Consider the following 10,108-nt stretch of genomic DNA (forward strand, 5'->3'; position numbering starts at 1 on the left):
CGCTAACGAGTTTTATGGCTCTGTAATCACGTGGTGTTACACTTATTGTCACAAAATGCATATCATTTGATAGATCTGCTCATGCTGAACAACTTTGCCTCAAGAACCATTGCTGTCAATCAAACCGTTCATTAAATATTCGCAATTATGTTAAAAACCTACTTTTGCGAACTAGTCCTAGGTTTTTTGCCCGATCGGAACAAAACCAGTCTAGGGTAATTCTCTGGACTCTCTAGATCAATAATTATCAAAAAAAAGTTCAACTTTAGCATTTTTCGCATGGGTATATTGGGTCATAATGAAAATGGGCGTGGCAAAATGCATTTAAAAGCCTATAAATCCTAAACGAAAACTCAGAACTTCACAAAAATTGGTGAGCATATGTACCATAACAGTCTAAACAAGCATGTAAAATTTCATGAAGATCGTACGATAGGTGGCGCTATAACTGTTAAAAAGCTTTGAAAACCATATATTTCCTATGGTAAATTGCCTGTTTTGGCTGTAAATGGTCTTTTCCATCTATTATTTCAGTGGTTAAAAGCTTTACAAATAAAACTTAATGTCTTAAATGCTTATGTGCTTAAAGGCCTTAAATGCTTGAACCCCGATAAATGCTGCTTGCAGCTTTAATTATTATTATTATTATTATTATTCTGCCGTAAAACGCATCGTGCAGCCCAAACCGTAAGGGCTAGAGCTTTGAAACTTTGCCATATGGTAGTACAAAAATCGAGGAGAGGTTATCAAATTATGACCCCGATTGGCCCATAGGTGGCGCTATAGCAACCAAAAGCGCGAAACTGCTCATAACTCCTAGACCGTAAGTCATAGACTCAAGTGTCTTATATCATTGGAAAGCTGGACGCCTGACGAACAAAACGTATATCTCCGATTTTATTTCCGCCATGATAGATTTTCCGCCATTTTGAATTTTGTCGAAAATCTACTTTTGCGAACTAGTCCCTGGTTTTTTGCCCGATCGGAACCAAACCAGTGCAGAATTGTTCTCTGGAGTCTGAATATCAATAATTATCAAAAAAAAGTTGAAATTTCGATTCACGGTCGCTAGGGGGTGCAAAATTAACGTTGTGGGAGGAGCCTATTTTACTAAAATGGCTATAACTCCAGAAGTAAAAGAGGTATTTTAACCAAACCTGGTACACATGTGTAAGACGTCAATATGAGGTCACGGTAAAAAAATCGCGGCGATTGGTCACATGGTGGCGCTATAACATGAAAAAAACATAAAACAGGCTATAACCACCTGACCGTTAGTCCGATTGACTTGAAAATTGGTATGCAGTGTCTTGGTCCAAGGTGCCATGTATGTCTATGAGGACATTGGTGTATCTCAAAAAACATGGCCGCCATCGGCCAATGAAGTTTGAGCACCTATTAGACAAGGTTAACGGAGGCCTATCGGAACGAAACTCGGTGGGCATGTTCGACTCATGGCCCTAGAGGTCTGTAAGAATTTTAAAAGAAATCGGCCACTAGTTGGCGCTAACGAGTTTTATGGCTCTGTAATCACGTGGTGTTACACTTATTGTCACAAAATGCATACCATTTGATAGATCTCCTCTTGTTGAACAACTTTGCCTCAAGAACCATTGCTGTCAATCAAACCGTTCATTAAATATTCGTAATTATGTTAAAAACCTACTTTTGCGAACTAGTCCTAGGTTTTTCGCCCGATCAGAACCAAACGAGTCTAGGACAATTCTATGGACTCTCAAGATCAATAATTATCAAAAAAAAGTTGAACTTTTGCATTTTTCGCATGGGTATATTGGGTCATAAAGAAAATGGGCGTGGCAAAATGCACTCAAAAGCCTATAAATCCTAAACAAAAACTCAGAACTTCACGAAAATTGGTGAGCTTATGTGCCATAACATCATTAACAAGCATGCAAAATTTCATGGAGATCGGACTATAGATGGTGCTATAACTGTTAAAAAGCTTTAAAAAACACATATTTCCTATGGTAAATTGCCTGTATTGGCTGTAAATGGACTTTTCCATCTATTATTTCAGTGGTTAAAAGCTTTCTAAATAAATCTTAATGTCTTAAATGCTTATGTGCCTAAAGGCCTTAAATGCTTGAACCCCGATAAATGCTGCTTGCAGCTTTAATTATTATTATTATTCTTCCCTAAAACGCATCGTGCAGCCAAAACCGTAAGGCCTAGAGACGTGATACTTGGTCAAATGGTAGTAGTATTGCTCGCTACTCAGATACACGGACTTAGCCAAATCGGCCCATAGGTGGCGCTACAGCAACCAAAAGCGCGAAACTGCTCAGAACTCCTAGACCGTATGTCGTAGACTCAAGTGTCTTATATCATTGGGAAGCTGGATGCCTGACGAACAAAACGTATATCTCCGATTTCATTTCCGCCATGATAGATTTTCCGCCATTTTGAATTTTGCCAAAAACCTACTTTTGCGAACTAGTCCTAGGTTTTTCGCCCGATCGGAACCAAACCAGTACAGAAATGTTCTCTGGAGTCTGAATATCAATAATTATCGAAAAAAAGTTGAAATTTCGATTCACGGACGCTAAGGGGCGCCAAAACGTACGTTGTGGGAGGGGCCTATTTTACTAAAATGGCTATAACTCCAGAAGTAAATGAGTTATCTTCACCAAACTCGGTACACATGTGTAAGAGGTCAATCTGAGGTCACAGTAAAAAAATCGCGGCGATTGGCCCCATGGTGGCGCTATAACTTGAAAAAAACATAAAACAGGCTTTAACCACCTGACCGTTATTCCGATTGACTTGAAAATTGGTATGCAGTGTCTTGGTCCAAGGTGTCATGTATGTCTATGAGGACATTGGTGTATCTCAAAAAACATGGCCGCCATCGGCCAATGAAGTTTGAGCACCTATTAGACAAGGTTAACGGAGGCCGATCGGAACGAAACTCGATGGGCATGTTCAACTCATAGCCCTAGAGGTCTGTAAGAATTTTGAAAGAAATCGGCCACTAGTTGGCGCTAACGAGTTTTACGGCTCTGTAATCACGTGGTGTTACACTTATTGTCACAAAATGCATATCATTTGATAGATCTGCTCATGCTGAACAACATTGCCTCAAGAACCATTGCTGTCAATCAAATCGTTCATTAATTATTCGCGAATATGTTAAAAACCTACTTTTGCGAACTAGTCCCTGGTTTTTCGCCCGATCGGAACCAGACCAGTCTAGGACAATTCTCTGGACTCTCCTGATCAATAATTATCGAAAAAAAGTTGAACTTTTGAATTTTTCGTATGGCTATAATTGGGTCATAAAGAAAATGGGCGTGGCAAAACGCACTCAAAAGCTTATAAATCCTACACGAAAAATCAGAACTTCACGAAAATTGGTGAGCATATGTGCCATAATATTCTAAACAAGCATGCCAAATTTCATGTTGATCGAACCATAGGTGGCGCTATAACTGTTAAAAAGGTTTGAAAACCATATATTTCCTATGGTAAATTGCCTGTATTGGCTGTAAATGGACTTTTCCATCTATTATTTCAGTGGTTAAAAGCTTTCTAAATAAAACTTAATGTCTTAAATGCTTATGTGCTTAAAGGCCTTAAATGCTTGAACCCCGATAAATGCTGCTTGTTATTATTATTTTCCGCTAAAACGCATCGTGCAGACCAAACCGTAAGAGCTGGAACCTTGAAACTTGGCCAAATGGTAGTCCTCAATTTGGGGAGAACCTATCAAAGTATGACCCCGATTGGCCCATAGGTGGCGCTATAGCAACCAAAAGCGCGAAACTGCTCATAACTCCTAGACCCTATGTCGTAGACTCAAGTGTCTTATATCATTGGAAAGATGGACGCCTGAAGGTCAAAACGTATATCTCCGATTTCATTTACGGTATGTAAATTTTTCCGCCATTTTGAATTATGTCAAAAACCTACTTTTGCGAACTAGTCCCTGGTTTTGTGTCCGATCGGAACCAAACCAGTGCAGAAATTTTCTCTGGAGTCTGAATATCAATAATTATCAAAAAAAAGTTGAAATTTCGATTCATGGTTTCTAGGGGGCGCTAATTGATCGTTGTGGAAAGAGCCTATTTTACTAAAATGGCTATAACTCGAGAAGTAAATTAGATATCTTCACCAAACTTGGTACATATGTGTATGAGTTCAATTTGGGGTCACGGTAACAAAGTCACGACGATTGAACACTAGGTGGCGCTATAACATGAAAAAAACATGAAAAGGGCTATAACTACCTGACCGTTAGTCCGATTGACTTGAAAATTGGTATGCAGTGTCTTGGTCCAAGGTGCCATGTATGTTTATGAGGACATTGGCGTATCTCAAAAAACATGGCCGCCGTCAGCCAATGAAGTTTGAGCACCTATTAGACAAGGTTAACGGAGGCCGATCGGAACGAAACTCGATGGGCATGTTCGACTCATGGCCCTAGAGGTCTGTAAGAATTTTGAAAGAAATCGGCCACTAGTTGGCGCTAACAAGTTTTATGGCTCTGTAATCACGTGGTGTTACACTTATTGTCATAAAATGCATATCATTTGATAGGTCTCCTCATTCTGAACAACTTTGCCTCAAGAACAATTGCTGTCAATCAAACAGTTCATTAAATATTCACGAATATGTTAAAAACCTACTTTTGCGAACTAGTCCCTGGATTTGTGTCCGATTGTAACCAAACCAGTACAGAAATGTTCCCTGGAGTCTGAATGTCAATAATTATCAAAAAAAAGTTGAAATTTCGGTTCCTGGTCACTAGAGGTTGCTAAATTCATGTTGTGGGAGGAGCCTATTTTACTAAAATAGCTATAACTCGAGAAGTAAATGAGATATCTTCACCAAACTTGGTACACATGTGTATAAGTTCAGTCTGGGGTCACAGTAAAGACATCGCGATGATTGAACACTAGGTGGCGCTATAACATGAAAAAAACTTGAAAAGGGCTATGACTACCTGACCGTTAGATATTAACGTATCTCATGTATCTCAAAAAAACATGGCCGCCATCGACCAATGAAATTTGAGCACCTATTAGACAAGGTTAATGGAGGCCGATCGGAACAAAACTCGATGGGCATGTTCAACTCATGGCCGTAGAGGTCTGTAAGAGTTTTGAAAGAAGTCGGCCACTAGTTGGCGCTAACGAGTTTTACGGCTCTGTAATCACGTGGTGTTACACTTATCGTAACAAAATGCATAACTGCTTGAACCCCTATAAATGCTGCTTGCAGCTTTAATTATTATTATTATTATTATTATTTTCCCCTAAAACGCATTGTGCAGACCAAACCGTAAGAGCTGGAACCTTGAAACTTGGCCAAATGGTAGTCCTCAATTTGGGGAGAACCTATAAAAGTATGACCCCGATTGGCCCATAGGTGGCGCTATAGCAACCAAAAGCGCAAAACTGCTCATAACTACTAGACCGTATGACGTAGACTCAAGTGTCTTATATCATTGGAAAGCTGGACGCCTGACGAACAAAACGTATATCTCCGATTTCATTTCCGCCATGATAGATTTTCCGCCATTTTGAATTTTGTCAAAAACATACTTTTGCGAACTAGTCCTAGGTTTTTCGCCCGATCGGAACCAAACCAGTGCAGAAATGTTCTCTAGAGTCTGAATATCAAAAACTATCGAAAAAAAGTTGAAATTTCGATTCACGGACGCTAAGGGCCGCCAAAACGTACGTTGTGGGCGGGGCCTATTTTACTAAAATGGCTATAACTCCAGAAGTAAATGAGGTATCTTCACCAAACTTGGTACACATGTGTAAGAGATCAATCTGAGGTCACAGTAAAAAAATCGCGACGATTGGCCTCATGGTGGCGCTATAACATGAAAAAAACATAAAACAGGCTATAACCACCTGACCGTTAGTCCGATTGACTTGAAAATTGGTATGCAGTGTCTTGGTCCAAGGTGCCATGTATGTGTATGAGGACATTGGCGTATCTCAAAAAACATGGCCGCCATCGGCCAATGAAGTTTGAGCACCTATTAGACAAGGTTAACGGAGACCGATCGGAACGAAACTCGATGGGCATGTTCGACTCAAGGCCCTAGAGGTCTGTAAGAATTTTGAAAGAAATCGGCCACTAGTTGGCGCTAACGAGTTTTACGGCTCTGTAATCACGTGGTGTTACAAATATCCACACAATATGTATATCATTTGATAGATCTCCTCATCCTGAACAACTTTGCCTCAAGAACCATTGCTGTCAATCAAACCATTCATTAAATATTCGCAAACATGTGAAAAACCTACTTTTGCGAACTAGTCCTAGGTTTTTCACCCGATCGGAACCAGACCAGTCTAGGACAATTCTCTGGACTCTCTAGATCAAAAACTATCAAAAAAAAGTTGAAATTTTGCATTTGGATGGCTCTAATAGGGTCATTTATAAAATGGGCGTGGCAAAATACATTAAATATCCTATAAATCCTAAATAAAAACTCAGAACTTCACAAAAATTGGTGAGCATATGTGACATAACATCATTAACAAGCATGCCAAATTTTATGGAGATCGGACCATAGGTGGCGCTATAACTGTTAAAAAGCTTTAAAACCATATATTCCCTATGGTAAACTGCCTGTATTGGCTGTAAAAGGTCTTTTCCATCTCTGATCATATAATTTTCATATCATAATGTTCAAAACTAGTGCAATACAATTCTCTGGACTCACTAGGTCAATAATTGTCAGAAAAAGTTGAACTACTTCATTTGGATAGTTATAATAGGTTCACTTCAAAATGTAGCCTTTACCAAGTGTCCCCGAAAGCCTATATCTCTTTAATGAATGACTCAGACCTTCTTAAAAAGCCAGTGAAATATCACTCTGAACATGCATGAAAATTTTCAGACCGATCGGACAAAATTTGCCTCTATAACAGTTAAAAAGGTGAAAATTATATGAATATAATGGCATATTAAGCCAATAAGTTGTATTTTACTGCCCCCTGCTGTTTAAAATTTATAAAATCACTATTTTAACATTTACAATTACAATTACATTTAGTCAAAATCCATCCGTTAAAGTATTAGTATTGACAGTTTGATCACATCATATAGTTCAAATGTCTGTATCTACAACATAATGTGTTTGTGTAGTCTTAGGTTTCTGAATAAATTCTGAATCTTCTGATTAATAGCTTACAAAGACTTTGTGAAATGTTTATAGACCATTCAAATATATTTTCATTATGACATATCCCAATAGCATTGAAAAAACAACAACAACATTTGCCTTTGTGTGTGTGTGTGTGTGTGTGTGTGTGTGTGTGTGTGTGTGTGTGTGTGTGTGTGTGTGTGTGTGTGTGTGTGTGTGTAAGCATGCATTATTGAGTTAACATGGAAAAACTGATTTGATTTAGTGCAGAAAACTGGTAAAAATAATGAAATTTAAAGTGAAACTGAGCCAATAAGTGGTCTTCTAGTGCCCTCTGCTGGCCATTCTACTTATGAAGTCTTTTCACATGTGCTTTGTGCAAATCACTTATATAACAATAACTATTATAACAAAATCATATTTTGACAGTGTTTATCACTTCATTTGCACTGACACTTCACATAATTGCTAGTAATGTGGTAAATCATGGTAAATCACGCTAGAAACATGGTAAATCATAGTAAATCATACTAGAATGTGGTGTATCAAGGTAAATCATGCTAGAATCCTGGTAAATCATTCTAGAACGTGATATATCATGGTAAATCATGCTAGAACAGGGTAAATCATGGTAAACCATGGTAAATCATGATAAACTATGGTAAATCATGCTAGAATGTGGTATATCATGGTAAATCATGCTAGAACATGGTAAATTAAGGTAAACTAAGATAAATTCATGGTAAACTATGCTAGAACAGGGTAAATCATGATAAACTATGGTAAATCTTGCTAGAATGTGGTATATCATGGTAAATCATGCTAGAACATGGTAAATCAAGGTAAACTGAGATAAATTCATGGTAAACTATGCTAGAACAAGGTAAATCATGGTAAACCATGGTAAATCATGATAAACTATGGTAAATCATGCTAGAATGTGGCATATCATGGTAAATCATGCTAGAACATGGTCTTTTCCATCTATGATGTCATGCTTGCTAAATAAAACTTTATAACTTTTGATGCTTTTGTGCTTAAAGTCCTTAACGGCCTTAACTGCTTGAACCCCGATAAATGCTGCTTGCAGCTTTAATTTCATTTTTATTTTTTACAGTTTGGTCTTGACGGAGAAAAACTTAAGTCATATTTTATATAGTCATAAGTAAATTTGCTCACCGCGACAGTTAAAACCACCCACACCCTGTTAAATGATTAGCATAAGATACGAAAAGCACCCATAGCCTCGTGACATCTTGGTTTGGTGGTTCTCTTCCATAATTGCTCAGTCACTGATGAGCTCGTTTTAATGAATGAGTGTGAGTGTGTGTGTTTTGTGATTTATGAGGACAGAAATTTGTGTGTAGCCTACTGTTTTGTATTCACTGCTGGTCTCTGTCGCCAACAGCCGATCTAAATTTAGCCTCACGTGAGGCAGCAGGAAACAGGGGGGCAATGCTCTAAAAATATCCCCGCTCCTACCGCTTCATCCTTCTCTCCATTCTCTTGAACTTTTCATCGTCAATCTTTTTACGTATTTCCCCCTTCGGTCTTTTATTTAATCATTTTACATAGGCTACATGAAATTCACGAATGCAGGCTACTTTTCTCTTTTTTTTTTCCATTATCCTTATTTGCTCTTTTTTTGTTAGCATTGTAGCCTAGGCTATAGGTTCTGTTTTCTAGCTCTCTGTCTCAGTGAGATGCTTTGCTGTTTTTAATTGTTATATTATAAATGATAGCCTATATGATTATGAATCATTCATCACTACTTTTTTAACCCTTAAATGCATGTTTCACCAATCTAACAGGGGTGGATCTCTACCTGTCGCAATAATATAAAACTCTCCTGATATTAGAGTAACAATTACAGAAGAATAAAATAAAGCATAGCCTATTTTGTTACCTTTTGGAGATTGGAAGGGTTCAGTTTGAGAAGATGTTTTATACCATCATCACTGTCCTCATCAGAGCGTATTTCCCAGTACATTCAGCATCTGGCTCACATTCGCAATCTCAAACATATTCTTAAAACAATTTTCAACATCAAATCAAAATTTTGATTGCTGACAGCTTCTTCACTAGATCCACCATCAAGTGACAGTGACACTAATATAATATGATTGCGTTCAGTAAATGCTTTGCAGTAAATCACTGAGCCATTTCATGTTTTGCTGATGATTCTTCCCATTCTTTTGTTTTCTGCCTGCGGTGACTATGAGTGAAACGTCACTTCATCATTGTGTATCAGACATTACCACATTGTGGAATAAAGGTGAATTGCACTTATTCAGTCATAAAAAGATTCAATTATTGTTGTGCAGAAAAAATATACTTACACTGTTACACACCTCGGGTCGCTAGCTAACATTTTTTCTTGTTATATTGTTTAATGAATTGATTGAGGAATTGTAAGAAGGTTGATGTCTAACTTTAGAAAACGAATTAGGAGGATGGTGGTGAATGACATCCGGGTTCACTAAAGACCCAAGGTATGCGTTTGAGGGTTAATCCATGTGGCCTCTCATCTTTAATCAAAATAACTTCCTCTCCCTCTTGCTGTGACATGTGTTCTCTGTTGGACTCACGACATCACAGCCAATAACAAACCACAACCGTCCAACGATTCAATAAATTCCCATTAAAACAAATCAAGTGCCATAATTGTTCGAGAAACCCTGTCTCTCGGATAGGCCTACGTCACAATAAGGAAGAAAAGACTATTGCAACTTCCGTTTCATGCCGACTTTGCCAACATGACCACAGAGAATCATTAAAGTGAAGAGAAATATTGGCTATTTCATTTCAAATAGGCCTAAAACCAAAACCTTTTTTTGCATTGCGACATTTTTGACAGAAACTACCAGACATGCTCTATTGTCAAAATAAATCACTTTCTTCCACTGATACAAGTTGAAATAGCAGGCAGTCGATGCCATTAGCATGTTGCTAAGATAAACTTAAAATACTCACTGATGATGG

This window comes from Scardinius erythrophthalmus, assembly GCF_964197995.2.
Source record: "Scardinius erythrophthalmus genome assembly, contig: HAP1_SCAFFOLD_184, whole genome shotgun sequence".
NCBI classification, from domain to species: Eukaryota; Metazoa; Chordata; class Actinopteri; order Cypriniformes; family Leuciscidae; genus Scardinius; species Scardinius erythrophthalmus.